Here is a 15,472-nt window from a genome sequence, read left to right on the forward strand (position 1 = left end):
TAATCTAAGCAAGGTATTCTAGAGGCCTCAGACCCTGGGACAGCCGTCAAAGCCTCTAAGCTTAACAAGTCCTCAAAGCCAGCGGTCATATCCATTTGAGACTGAGCGGTCCAGGGCATCAGGCACTCAGGAGGACGCCCCCGGAGCGGGCTGCGCAGGCGCATGCAACCCGAGAGGGCCCCGGCACTCCAGGCTGCGCAGGCGCAGGAACGGCTGCCGGCGAGTCGACGGTGGCGGCGGTGATTGAGGGGCCGGGTCGTGCAGCAGCAGTGGTGGCGGCAACAGAGCAGCCATGAGGGCCGGGCCCAGTCACCGACAGTGAGTGGTGGTGCAAGGCGGGTGGCATGGTAGAAGGATACTCAGACTTAGGGGTGAGGGGGTGGGCTCTGCCTGTCCGAGGCGAAGGGGCGTGGGGGATGGACAGTTTGAGGTGATGACGGGAGAATTTGGGGGCACGGTTGGGCAGATCGCCGGCCTCAGAGCTGGACAGCCTGGTGGAGGAAAGAGGGTGCGCGCTGCATAGTGAAGGAGCCCATTGCAGGAGCAGTGTCCTGCCCTCCCGTTTGTCATCGTCCCTTCCCCCAGGAGCTTTCGGTCGCCTCTCCCTTTCCGCTTCTTTCAGAGAATGGTCACGAGGGGGGAGAGTGGTGGAGGATGAAAGCCCTGCTGGAGCTGAAGAAGCCAACTCTGATCCAGCAGGGAAGGGCCTGTAACCCAGAGTAATAGGCTGCTCTGGATAGAAGGTGGAAGTCGGGAGCCCTCTCTTTAAAGCTGGGAGGAGTCTAGAGAAAAGAGCTAGGGGCTTGGAGTCCGACAGCTTGGAACCCACGTCCACCACTGATAAAGCTGATAGATAATCTTGGGCAGGTCCCAGTTAACCTTTATGAACCTCTGGAAGATGATGTGCTTCAGCGGGCTATTGCAAGCATCATGTATGTGATTGAGATTGTTTATGAAAATTGTAAATTGTAAGTACTAAACCGACGTTACTATTACCACTAACAAATTACTGGATTTTAAACCTTATCGTTATTAATAGAATAATTGATTTCTTTGTTAAGGAGAAGCATATTGTTTGTAAAACCTCAGTAGGCACATGGGCTTTCTACCTAGGCACAGCAGGTATGTGCAGAAATACCAGTTTGTTCTGTGACAAAATAGCCATCACACTTGTGTAGGAAAAATACCATACTCCCAGGCATCTTCACAAATGGCGTGTAGCTCCTTACTCAAGAGGAAGGTAATAGAGAATGAAGGGCCAGTCTGTTAAATGCTTTCTGAACATAGCTTCCTCAGGTTCATTCCCTTGTAACACAGCTGGTACTAATGTGCTTTATTATGAGTTGAGAAAACTAGTTTGAGACAAGCTGGGAGGGCTGCACAGTGAGGGATGTGCAAATACGATTTGTTATTTTTAAATTGTAAAAAAAGGTTTTCTTTGCAAAGGATTCTCTGGTACCAGGGCCATGTCTTTATTTTGGAAGTCAGATAAGCATAGAGCAGATTTTCAGTTCCACTTTTTGTTACTCTGCCAGTGGAACCTCCAGGATGGAGTATCTGTCAGAAAGACAGAAGCAGCTGTACAAGAAAGAGCCCAAAAGTTGGCAGGTTCTTCCTGATGGGCTGAAGGAGCACTCCTAAGGCTGTTGTTCTTGTTAGGGTAGACAAAGCAGCACGAACAGTTAAACTGTGCTTCCTGAGAGAGAAGATGGCTTTCTAGCCACAGCTTTTGAAGGACGTGAAACTCATTTCAAAAGGACAGAAAGAGACATGCTTCAGCTTTGCTGGCTTTGTAGATTGAGAGCCTGAAATGGCCTTTTGGAAATTAGTGATTTGTCTTTCATCTGAGCAAAGGTAGGGAGGGAGTGGCTCTACTAGATTCTTGAAGATTCACAGATAAGGAAAATGAGTTATAGGAATGAGGGAAACGAACCCTAGTTGTCTTTAACTTCTCTATCTGGTAAAACGTGTTTTACCTCTCTTTCTTGGAAATGGACCATGATATATCATTTTTAACTTTGCTCTCCCAAGAAATTTTCTGCTCATAACACTGATTGTTCTTTCTTAGAGGCTAGTTTAAAAAAGGAAGCATTTGTTTCTATTGTTATAGGTTATTTACAGAATATAAATTCTGTCTTTGACTATCACTTGGAAGATCAAGTAGAGGTTTAAAATGTTAGAACTGGCCTAGCCATCTTATTTTATTTTTAATACTTAGATATCTATTTTTAATTTTGTAATTCATTTTTCCCTCTATTAGAAATTTCAGTTCAAACAAGTCCATAAATGCCATCTGTGTTATGTTAAAATGATAGAGGCTTGTTCAGCTGTGATGAGAATTTCCTGTCCTTTCCTTCTATTCTCTTTTCTATTTGTGGTTACTTTTATATAGCAGATGACTTTTAGCAAATGAGGAGTCTTCCTCTGGGAGAGAGAAAGGGGATGGTCAATGCCTTGATTGCCTGTTTTGTGAGTAGTGTGTCTAAAATGGGGATCTAAGGATTTCCCGTGAGCCCCTAACATAATGTGGGATAAAATAAAAGGAATAAGGTTTACTAGTTCATTTTTATTCTGATAAAATGAATCATTTTTCTTTAAAAAGCCTTATGCCTTAGGGAAAACTTTTTAAAACAATCTATTTAAAAGCAAAATTATGTTTTACTTCTCTCTTTTATTGAGAGTATTTGCTCACAAACAATCTTTGTTGCTTAAGAGCCCTTCTGATCTTACCACCTATTTCTTAACTGAAGTCTCTTTTATAATATTTCCACAGCTGCTCATTAATAATACAGCACAAAGAGTTTTTGTTTGTTTTTTTGGTCATTAACTTGCTTCTTGATAGAGTGCTGACTACTTTAAAGGAGGACTGACTTTACTGGAAGATGTTAAAAAGGAAAAGTAAAAAGAGAAGTGGATTAAATAATTTAGTGAATCCGTAGGTTGGTTCTGATATTTGGAGGGCAAAGGATTCAAGAATGAACCTATAGTTCAGAGTAGCCTCCTGAGGATGAGAGTTTGCTTACCAGTATTTAGCACAGTAGTTGGCATAGCAGAATTGCTCATTAAATATTTGATGAATGGAAAAATAATATGAATCATAATCAGCAAACATGGGTTCAAATCTTGTGCATCTTTTTGTGTATCTTTTCGAATGAGCTTACCTATGTGTTTTTACTTCAGTTCCTTTATGTTTAAAACAAAGATAATAGTTGTACTTACTTCAGGAGGTGGTTGTGAGGATTAAATGGTTTAATACACATAAAATGTTCAGAATAGTATCCGACACCTAACTAAATGCTAAATAAATGCTAATTATTATGAGTATTTATTGGATACACTCGCTTTGTGCCCAAATATATGCTAGTTAAAGATGGTTATGACATAATCCCTGTCCCCTGGGGGTTCACAGTCCTGTGGAGGAAACAAATATATGAAGTAATTATAATACAATGTAATACCTTATTTCATCAAACTCATGGTGCCAATGATTGTAAAGCTCACAATTATTTTACATGCCATTAAGAAATAAGAAATACTGCTAATGAGACTGGCATACCATCAGTTATAAGATATATCTGGTTTTCAGAGAAATGTGTGTGGGGGGGAAAGGTGTGTCTTAGAACTGAAGTACAGCAAGCACTGTGCTAGAGGCAAGTACAACTTTAAGTTAGAGGATTGATGGAAGGCTGGATGCAGATTTTGTCAGTAAAGGCCTCCTGCATTGAACTTGCATGATAGGCCCTTACAGATGGACAAAGAAGATAGAGCATTCCAAGCAGAGAGTAAAGTCAAAATGGGAAGGGAGAGGACATTATTGATGTGTACCACCATATTGGGACAAGCAGGAAATGAGCAAAGACTTTGGCAGACTGATACTGTATAATGCAGCAGAGCAGGACAGGAAGCTTGGAACATTTTCAGAAGAGACATGAACCTAATTCTTGGATTTAAACTCCTAAAATATGATAGCAACTCTAAAAAGATGACTCTAATAAATTGAGAAGCGAGAGTGAGTGTGAGAAGCAAAGCGGCCAGAGGAAAGGCTGCAGGTCTACAGCTGACCAGAGTAGGGTATAAGTGTGAAGTCACTGCTCTTGGTGAGAAGTGTTTGATATTTTTTTGTCTTTTTACTGTTTATCAAAGTCTTGGTTATGTCCCTTTTAGAGCTTTGTGACTTACAGTGAAAAGTAATATAACTCAAGGAAAAATGCTAAATCTTCTTTTTTAAAGATGCATTTAATACAAGGAGGGTAATGAGTTATCAGATTTTATGGCTCAATTATAAACTTGTGGTTTGGTACAGCAGTAGATTGTACTGTTTCATGGAAAAATAGAAATCATTAAGGGAGTGATAAAAGACTCAGTTACTAGTTTTCTGGTAACTAACCCTGAAGCTAGTTAGGGAAAAATATGAAAAACTAGAAATAACTTAAGCATGAATTTCTGTGGTGTCTTTTTTTCACCAGTGAGCCAAAACTAGGTTTGAATCTTAAGCTTCTTGGATTCTGATCTCATTGAAAAATGTTGGAATTGATCCTTTTAGCAATCAAATTCAGGAGACATTGTGTTAGGCATTGTGCTAGGTATGGGGATATGAATGACATAATCCTTGTTTTTAAAGAGCTCACATTTTAATTGGAGACTAACACATAAATAATTATGAATCGGTACAATAAGTGCTATCGTAAGAGATCTGGGAGCTTTGGTTCTCCATGGTGGGGAAGGAGAGTGTTGGAGAAGGCTTCATAGAGGAAGAATCAGTAGAGTTTTGAAGTATGAATGCACTTTGGCTGCTTCAACAAAAAAAGATTGGAGAGGGTAATGTTTCAAATGCAGAGAACAGCTTACACAAGGGTACAGAATTATGAGTATGAACCTTTGTATGGGCCAGTGGTTAAATGTGGCTAGATCATGGGGTATGAGGAAAGAATTGGAAGGAAGTTAGGTGAAATATGGGTTTGAGCCCAATTGAGGATGGCCTTGGTGAGGGGTCTGAATTTTATTTTGTAGGTACTAGGGAGTGATGAGAGAGTGTTAAACTGGGTAAGGAACACATTCAAATCAATATTTATGAAAAGTAACACCATTTACAGTGTGGAAGTTGGAGTAAAAAAGGTGAAGTTGGCTGCAGGGAGACTAGTTGGTTGTGAGACGGATGTAACGATCTCTTGAGAGATATTGAAGATCTCAATTGCATTGGTAATGGTGGAATTATAGACAGATTAAAGAGCTTTTGAAGAGACTGACTAGAAGGATCTTACTGACTTTATGTAAGGAAGGAGTTGTCAAAGATGGATTTGAAATTGCTGGCTCAAGCAAATAAGTGGATGGCCATGTCATTCCTAAGGTAGGGAATCCAGGAACAAGAAGTTGTAACATTTGTGGAAAAATGGGTTTGATTTTGGTATATTAGACTCGCAGTGTCTGGGAAATCTAGGCGTAAATGTCTAATAGGTTTTAGGATATTTGGGTCTTGAGTTCAGTAGAAAGGTTTAGAATGGAGATGCAGATCTAGAAATCATTAGGGTATAAGTAATAGTTAAAGCCATCATGAAGACCCTAAGCTCCAAATGCTTTATATGTATGTTGTTCATTCACATCATCTGGAGGGATTGACTTTATTGGAACATGGCACTAAGTACCTTTTCTATAGTAGTTCATATAATTCTGATCCTTTTTCTTATTTTTCCATTTTTTAATGTGTATATGTGGCTTAAATTAGCATTTTTAGATTGCAAACAAGAATAAAACACAAGACCTCCTACCTTAATGGAAGGAATGGTATTACTTTTAAGTAAGGACACCATTCATGTTTAAAGTAAAAGGTTTGTAAAATTTTTAAGAAAAGGAAATTAGTGTGCATGTCAACTGTATATCTTTTCCTATTCTCATTAGGTTGCCAGACTTAGAACTGCCTTTTCTAACATCAGTTCCATTATAAATATGGGGGTGGGGAGAGGGATGGAATCTGTTCCACTGAATGCCTCAGAAGCTAGGTGGTTTTTATGGACCAGAACCTCAGAAGATTTGCAGACCACAGGACAATTTTGAACCAGCGATGCCAGCTTAGTTCAGAGTTGGGATTGGAAGCTCAAGCCCATTAATTCTGTCCAGCCTTCTGCTACCTCATAGCTTCTTCACCAGTTATATAAGGACTGAAAACACTGAAGTAAATATACCTGATGGTAAGAGAAAGATATACATGTTGTTGTTTTTTAAAGGACAATTTGGTATAATTTAGGTACTTTTGTATCATTCATGATTTTGATATGTTCGCATAGATACGATTTTTGAAAGGAAGAAATATGCAAAGTATCTGAAGTTGTTGGTAGATTTTAATATTGACATTGAACAGGATGCCTGGCTTTGGCGAATCAGATATGGGGAATCACAGACATCACCAAAATCTTAACTTCGTTCAAGGCTTAACTCCCCATACTTCCTTCCCTTTTTCTTCCTTTCCTTGGGGATTTAATGTTAAAAAGAAAAGAATTCTGTAGATACATTATCTTTTTACCTCTTTATTATGGAAAATTTCAAATATATTCACAAGTAGTCAGAACAGTATAGTGAATAAGGAACCCCATTATTCTGCTACATTGTCAACTCATGCCCATCTTATACCTCCTACCCACTATATAACCCCTACCCAAATTATTTTTAAGCAAATCTCAGATATCATACTTACATAAATAAATATTTCAGTATATATTTCTAAAAGATAAAGACTAAAAGAAAAACCACAAAAATTAATAAGCATTTCTTAATATCATTAATTACCCAGTCAGTTTTCACATTTCCCCAATTATCTCAATAATTTTTTAACTATTTATTTAAAACAGTATCCAACTAAGGTCCATACATTATTGTTTTCATATGTTTACTATTTATACCTTTTACTCTATAGTTTTGCCCTCCATCTCTTCATTTATTTATCGAAGATCTCTCTTTTAAAGCTACTATCACCTTCTACTCTTCTGGAGGATTCATTTTACAGTATGTCTACAAAGTAGAACATCCCTTTCTCATCCTCTTTTTTTTTCCTTTTTTTTAAATTAAGTTTATTGGGGTAACATTGATTAATACAATTATATAATTTTCAGGTGTATGTTATCATTTGACATCTGTATATTTTACTCTATTCACCACCCAAAGTCCAGTTACCTTCAGCTACCATATATTTGATCCCCTTTACCTACTTCACCCTCCTCCTAAACTCTATATTTGACCCCCTTTACTCTGTCTACCTCATCCCTTCTCCCCCACCCTACTAGTAACCACTAGTCTATAGTCCTCTGGTAACCAACCACTAGCCTATAGTTCATGTCCATGAGTCTCTGTTTGTCTTGCTCATTTGTAGCTTTTAGGTTTATAGCCCACATATAAGTGATATTGTGATTTTCAACTTTTTCTGTCTAGCCTCCTCTTTTCTTGCTGTCATTCAAAGCAACTGGCCATTCAAAACAAAGATTTACACATTGCTCATTCTGCTAGGAGCTAAGAAGAAAGTAGCTAGTATAATTCCTGCCCACCAGAGTTTATGTCTTGCTGGGAGAGCAAATAAGTTAACTGTCAGTTATAGAATATAATGCGTTAAGAGTGATATAGAGGACCTCAGAATGCAATGGAAACATGTCAACCCTTAACTCATTTTTGCAGGATGAGGAAAGGCTTGTGTATGGCGGAATGGTCAAGGTTAAGACCTGAAGGATGAGTTAGAGTTAGGTGAGTTAGGAAAGATTACTGGCAGTAGAAAGACCATTGTTCGTTAAGGTACAAGAAGTTAAAGTTGTTTTTTTGTTTTGTTTTTTAACTGTTTGGAATAAACAGCATGTCTTTTAGGAAAATTGAGTTTTCAACTTTTTTTGTACCAGATAATGTTAATACATATCTTTATACAAAGCATTTTTCTTCCCTTCTGCGTAGCCATGGGATATCTCAGAGCAGCTGTGCAAGTAAAAAATTAGAACCTTGAAAAATAAACATATGATTTCTAACTCTTACAATACCTCTATTATTTTTCTTAAGGTAAACATAGGTAGCTAATTCCTACCTAAAAGTAGACACTTTTTAGGAAGGTTGAAAAAGTGACAAGCTGATTCTAAAATTTATATGGAGAGGCAAAGAACCAAAGTAGCCAAAACGATTTTGAAAAAGGGCAACAAAGTTGGAAGACTCATACTACCTGATTTCAAGACTTAAAAATGACTTGTTAACAGTAATCAAGACAGTGTGGTATTGGCAAAAGAATGGATACATAGATCAATGAACAGAATAGAGTCCAGAAAGACCCACACGATTAAATATGGCTATTTGTTTTTCGACAGAGGTGCAAAGGCAAGTCAAGAAAGGATAGTCTTCTCAACAACTGGTTGTTGGAATAACTAGATATCTATATGCCAAAAAAAAAAAAAAAAAGAACCGTAATCAGTACCTCACACCTTATTTAAAAATTAACTCAAAATCAATCACAGGGACGTGGTTCCATAGTGTAGCAGTTAGCACATCTGCTTTATACGCAGAAGGTCCTGGGTTTGTGCCCTAGTGGAGCCATGGTCCATGGTCTATGGCCATGCCACCCTGAACAAGCCTGATACCTCATCTCAGAAGCTACCAAGAGTTGGGCCTGATTAGTACTTGGATGGGAGACCACCTAAGAAGACCAGGTGCTATAGGCATAAAATAATAATCATAAATAAAAATAAAAGTCCATCAAAAAAGCAAAAAGACAACCAACTGGGAGAAGATATTCGCTAATGATACATCTGATAAGGGGTTAATATCCAAAATTTATGAAGAACTTATACAACTCAACAACAACAACAAAAACAATCCAATTAAAAAATGGGCAGAAGACCTGAACAGATACTTCTCCAAAGAGGAAATATAGATGGCTAACAGACATATGAAAAGATGTTCAAGGTCACTAATCATCAGAGGAATGCAAATTAAAACTACAATGAGATATCACCTCACACCTGTCAGAATGGCTATCATCAATAAATCAAAAAAATAGCAAGTGTTGGTGAGGATGCAGAGAAAAGGGAATCCTCATACATTGTTGGTGGGATTGCAAATTGCTACAGCTGCTATGGAAAACAGTATGGAAGTTTCTCAAAAAACTAAAAACAGATATACCTTTTGACCCAGCAATTGCACTTCTGGGTATTTATCCAAAGAAAACCAAAACAATAATTCATAAAGATCTATGCACTCCAGTATTCATGGCAGCACAATTTACAATAGCCAAGATATGGGCACAACCTAAACGCCCATCAACAGACGATTAGATAAAGAAATTATGGTTCATATATACAATGGAATATTACTCAGCCATTAAAAAAATGAAATCCTACCATTTGCAATGACATGGATGGACCTAGAGGTTATTATGCTGAGTGAAATAAGTCAGAGAAAGGTAAATACCATACGATTTCAGTTATATGTGGAATGTAAAGAACAAAAAGAACAAACTAATCAAAAACAGTCTCACAAATACAGTAGACAATTTGGTGACGGGGGGTGGGGGGAGTTGGGAGTCTGGGTGAATGGAGTGAAGGATTAAAGAAGTGCAAATTAGTAGTTGATAGTTGGGCACGAGGATGGGGAGCACAGCACAGGGAATGCAGTTAGCATTAATATGATGGCTAAGTGGAGGGCCAGCGGAGGGAGGGAGCAATTGGGGGCATTGTTTCACGAACAATATATATGTCTAACCAATGTACTCTATACTTGAAACTAATTTAAATAAATACATTTATTTAAAAAATTGATCACAGACCTAAATGGAAAATGGAAAACTATAAAATATTTAGGATAAAATAGAATTCTGGTTATCTTAGGCAAAGAGTTCTTAAATACAAAACCAAAAGCAAGATTCATAAAATAAAAAAATCGCTAAATTGGGCTTCATCAAAATTTACTCTGCAAAAGAAACTATTAAGTGAATGATGAGACAAAACACAAGACTGGAAGAAAATTTTTGCAAATCATGTATCAGACATAGGACCTGTATCTAGAATGTATAAATATTTCAAAAAGCTCAAAATTCAACAAGAAGAAAGCAAATAACACCAAAAAAAATGGATATAAGATTTGATTGACTTTACCAGAGAAGACATGGAGACAAAGAAGCACTTGAAATGTGTTTAACATCTTAGTCATTAGAGGAATGCAAATTAAAATCATACATATGCCATTAGAATGGCTAAGAAACAACAAAAAAAGAAGAAAACTGACTAGATTATGGACTGGTGAGGATGTGGGGCAGCCAGAACTTTGCAAAATACTGTGGCAGTTTCTTATAAAGGAAAACACACACTTAACATATGACCCAAGTATTTACCCAATTGAAATGACAACCTGTATGTGAATATTTATAGCAGCTTGATTTGTACTCACCCAAACCTGGAAACAATCTGAATGGCCATCAGTTTCAGAATGGATAAACTGTGATATAGTCATACAGTGGAATCCAACTCAGCAATAAAAAGAAACTATTCATAGATGCAATAACAGTGATGATTTTAAAATGCATTATGGTGAGTGAAAGAAGCCAAGCTCAAAAGGCTACTCACTATATGATTGAATTGATGTGATATTCTGGAAAACTCAAAACTATAGGGATGATCAAGAACAGATTGGTGATTGCCTCAGATTGAGGGTAGGGTTTGACTACAAAAGGGGTAACATGAGGAAATTTGGGAAGAGGGGTGATGGGCCCGTTTTGTACTTGATTGTGGTTGTGGTTATACAACTATGAGTTTATTAGAACTCTTAGAACTGAACACTAAAAAATTAATTTCACTGTAAAATTTTAAATGTGTGGGGGTAGAAGAGGGAGACTTTAAAGACGGATTCTAGAAATGTGATATTCTAAATATATTTGAATTTTTAAACTTAATTTCTTTTCTAAATGTATTTTGAATAATATAAAAGATACATAATGAAAAGTCTCCGAGTAGAAATTTTAGATCCTTTAGAATTTATTTTACTTTGAAATGCAGTTGTGTGCTCTGCAGTTGTAAGACTTCAAGAATACTTTGCCAGTTATTTTCTACTTTATTTGTTAAACTTGCTTATTGCCAAGCATTGTGCTACTTAGCTTTCCTTTCCCACTCTCTTCTTCCTGTCCTAGGCACTGCTGTGTCACTTCGGGTATGTTCTCCATTTCAGTGCATGAAAAAGTATTCACTAGTGAGATTTATCAGGTTAATTGGGGGATATGTGGATCTCATCCAAAGTCTAGCCAAGCTATCTGTTCCCCCAGGCATTACTTAATGGATTGAAGCTTGGACATTAAGAATATTGTGGGAGGAGACATCCTTAGTATTCTTGGAAGTTGTATATTTTAGTTTCCAGGTGAGTGTGGATTTTCAGATTTGGGAAGACATTGAGAAAATTGGCTGTGACTTTTAGGCATCTGAAGCTGGTCCAGTATTGATTAACAGTATTTACCCGCTTGCTTGGCACCTATCTGCTCTCTCCACTACTGCTTTCTCGTGAGAGGTAATTTGACCTATTTGCTTGTGTTTCTGGATCATGTCTCTCCTCTTTCTTCCAACAAGTACTCTAATTTTCCACCAGATCTCAAATTTCTAAGTAAGGACTTTCATTTAATAAAGTAACATCATTCCTCTTAATAGGGAATTGTTGGGTGTCTGATTAGGTTTCTGTGTCTCACCTAAATGTTAGCCTGTTCTTGGTAGATTGTTATTCCAGTTGATGGATCTCTAATCCTTTAATGTTATTCTCCCCCCACCTTTCTCTCAAAGGCTGTCAAGTGGAAATTGTCTTTACTTCTTTCTTCCATACATACAGAGTTTGCTATATTCATATTCATGCTGGCCTTTCCTTTCTTGCCATACTGCTAATCCCTCTATGACCTTGTTGCATCACTGTTTCATCTGAATCTTCAATCTTCGTCTTTATTTCTTTTCCTCATCTCTGTCCCTACTCAACCCCCAGTTATTCCTCAGTCTCCTGTTCATGAAAGTAGTCTTCCCCCTGCTCTCTTCATCCTCTCTCACAGTCTATTTATTCCTCAAGCATGTAATTTGATTTTGTCACCACCACTCTACTGAAATTGCTCTGCTCAGTGACCTCATTGTTAAACCCAGATGATGCTTTTCAGTCTCCTAGTTTATTTTGCCTCTCTGCTTCTTTAAACTGTGATATTGTCCATTCTTGGTTTTTCTCTTCTATTCTTAGTTTTCATAGTCTCATAGTCTCCTTTTCTTCCATCCCTTCCTAAATGTGGTTACATATTTTTGCCAGTGTTATAATCTTTTAATGTTTTTATACCATCAATTTAGGTGGATTTCTGTTCTTTTCAACTAGGGTTGGGATCAATACACATACAGTGGGGAGTGCATTAGACTGTTTTTAAGACAGGACCCTGGTCTTGGAAAAGCAGACTAGCTTGACCTTGGCCTTATGAGAAATATGTCAGTTTTCTCAACTGTCAGATGAGGATAACAGGACCAGTTTAGCTCAGTGAGTGGTTGTGATGCATGACTACTAATGAAAATAATTGTAAAACACTTTGGCAAGTTAAAGTGTGATATAAATGCTAAATAATAGTTCTTTATTGCGATGTTGTGAAAATTAGCAACATAGTTCCTTTTGAAAAAGGTGATATATTTTTATAAATACTATTTGAAGAAAAAATAGCTCAGAAGTTTGGAAGAGATTGCTACCTTAATTTCTGGAATGTAACAATTATGGAACCATAATGAAACAACTTTTTACTAAAGAAAATATTCCAAAAGACTTATCCTAATATAATTTTTGAGGTTTTGTATTATTAGAGTTTTTACTATCTTGGCTTTTTGGTTCAAGTGAGTGTGTGAATGCCATCTAATGGCATTTATAATATTAAATGTTTAAAGGACTGGTGGGGGTGATTTATTTATATTTAAGACATCACAGCTGATTGATAGAACCACTCAAAAAAGGCGTTCAAAAAGTAATTTAATTTATTGTAGGTGACACCATTTAGACATGTAAATTCAGACTTAAGTGATAGTTGCAGTTAGGCTTTGAAGAGGGACATGGTGCTGTTTCGGGCAAAACTAGCACTCCTTGTTCCATACCTGAGTCTAAATATAGAATCGATAGCATCATGTACTTAGAAAATGCTTGAAATTTGAATCTGATGAACTAAAATTTTTTCAGACTGTAAAGTGGCATTAACAATAGAGGAAAATTGGAATGTGGTTCTTTTGATGTCTAAAACTGATATGGGAAAACTAAAATGATTAAGCAATAGTCTGCTGACATGCTTAGAACTTTGCTGACGACAGCTCAGTTGGGATCTTGTTTATTTTTTTTTCAATAAGGATCTGTGTATTGCTAATTTTAGAGTAAAGTAACATGAAGTTCTTAGCTTTACATAGGTTGGAATTGAATCTTTTTTCTGGAATTTGAGTTCTTCCACAATCCATTACCTCTTTGTATCAAGAACAAGTAAAAGGCTTAGGGTTTTTTTCCCTCTCTGGTGGGAAGACTGTACTTGTTTTTGCAGCATCAGGCATTATTTGCTTTTCTTTTTCTTTTGGTGACTGATAAAGGGGGCCCTGAATGACCTGCTTTCACAGCAAAGACAGTTGAGTAAGCTTACTTTCTTGGAGGTGCTTTACCTCTGTGGTTGTATTTAGGTTTTATGTTATTTTCTTCTATCATCTGACTTGTTAATTGGAGACTCAGGGAATGGCTTCAGTTGTTTTATGTTCATAGGTAAAGGTTTATCTCATATTCTTATTTAGTTCCTTTAGAGTTGATTTGCAGTTTTCTTGTATCCATTCTCATTAACAGTTTCCTTCCCAGAGTAGGTATTTCACAAAGCTTCTAAATATTTTTTAGGAATGAATTGCTTATGCTAGGCACTCTTATCTTTTTTTCACTACCTTTATTGAGGTATAATTGAGAAAATTGTCAGATATTTAAAGTGTGCAATGTGATGATTTTAGGCACTCTTATCTATTTTTTCCCCCTCCATTCCGAGTAGCCAAGATTTCTCTGGAAGCTTGTAGTTGGCAGTACTATCAAGTCAAAATACCTTGAAGACTGTGTGGAGAAAGCACTTTCCATCACTTCCTAACAATGGGGAATATATGTATTATTTGACTTTATGTTTTTCTTCTGTGACTCCCAGTTCATGCCCTTTGAAAATTTTGCCCTTTGGTTATTTGTCTTTTTCTTAATGACTTGTAAGTTCTTATTTTGTGACCATCAATTCTTTTTCATGAATATTGCAAATATTCTTTAAGGCTATGAATAATGAGAAAGCAGACTATTGCATCAAATGTTTATCTAAAATGGTATTAGGTTAAAATGGTTGCCTTGGTTATTTGAGCAATGGTAAGCTTCTTTTGTCTCTCTCCTTCCAAAGATGCATAGAAAAAGCTCCTTCTGTCTGAAGTAAACTGTTGGCTCTGTGTTGGTTATAATTTGCTTTTTCTAGCTGGCAAAGCCTTCTTTTTGTTTTCTGTCTTCTGACAGATTATAGGATTGTGGGGAAACAGCGTCCAGGGCTTTTTCAGGAACTGTGCCATTTTATCTACAGGAGAAGCCATTGGCTTTGGCACTAGAAGAGAATTGGCTCTGCATTTAAAGATGCCAAATCATGCTTGATTCACAAGTTTGCTGTCTCATTTTGTGTATGTGTGTGAAACTTTTTCAGGATGGTGGCTTTTAATTTTTCTACCATGTGCTACCCCATCAGTGAGAAATTAACAACTTGTCCCTTCTCTCCAACTTCCCACTCCCAACACACACAATCCAAACATCTCAAACCATAGCAAATGATGTAACAGTCATTTGAGGATTAGGAAAAAATACACCACACAAATGTTTCCATTGCCCTTATGGTGACGTCAATCATTAATTCTGGTTTATCAGTTAAAGTCTTAGTCTTTCCTGTGTAGGCTTGAATTACTTAGGTGTAGAAATGATTTGCCTACCAACGTGTCTTAAAGAGGCTTTTCAAAGGCAACAGTGAAAACTAGTTGTCAGAATACTCTATCTCCTAACTTAGAAAACTTAATTCGTGTAAGATAGATCACATTTAGGAAACTTCTACTTATTCTTTAACCCTTGACATACTCTTTTGAGGGGAGTGTAGCATAATTAATCCTGATTTCTAATGAGAATATTTATTATCATGTAAGCAGTCTTTTCTCCAATTGTATCTGCTAGCTTTATGCTTTTTAAACTTTGTACAATTGATTTTGAAACTTTGCCAACTAGATATTTTAGCAGATTTTCCATATACATTAAGGCCTCATGCAGATAACAGTTTAAAGATATCTTCTAGATGTAGTGTATTTTCATTTAGATTAAGGCAGGGAAGATTGTAAATAGGAGAATAAGCCACTTTGGATAAGCTGGTTTGTCTAGCGTGAAATATGGACACATGTTTTTTCTCCCTGTGTCAGAAAAGCTTCCCCTCCTGTCTTAGCAAAAGTTGGTA

The 15,472-nt window shown here is 37.1% G+C and overlaps 1 protein-coding gene across 3 annotated transcripts in view; it reads left to right on the plus strand.

Moving 5' to 3' along the window:
• Positions 1 to 189: 189 nt before the first annotated feature.
• FAM222B (family with sequence similarity 222 member B) overlaps positions 190 to 15,472 on the plus strand; it is a 54,792-nt gene continuing 39,509 nt past the window's right edge. For 2 of the 3 annotated variants that reach the window (XM_036223017.1, XM_016139044.2), the window contains exon 1: positions 213 to 318. The gene's annotated coding sequence lies outside the window, so the exon portion shown is untranslated. Of the gene's footprint in view, positions 319 to 15,472 lie in introns of all 3 variants that reach the window. The other variant, XM_016139042.2, reaches the window with a different exon arrangement.

This window comes from Rousettus aegyptiacus, unplaced genomic scaffold (genome assembly GCF_014176215.1).
Source record: "Rousettus aegyptiacus isolate mRouAeg1 unplaced genomic scaffold, mRouAeg1.p scaffold_m13_p_6, whole genome shotgun sequence".
In the NCBI taxonomy this organism is placed as follows: Eukaryota; Metazoa; Chordata; class Mammalia; order Chiroptera; family Pteropodidae; genus Rousettus; species Rousettus aegyptiacus.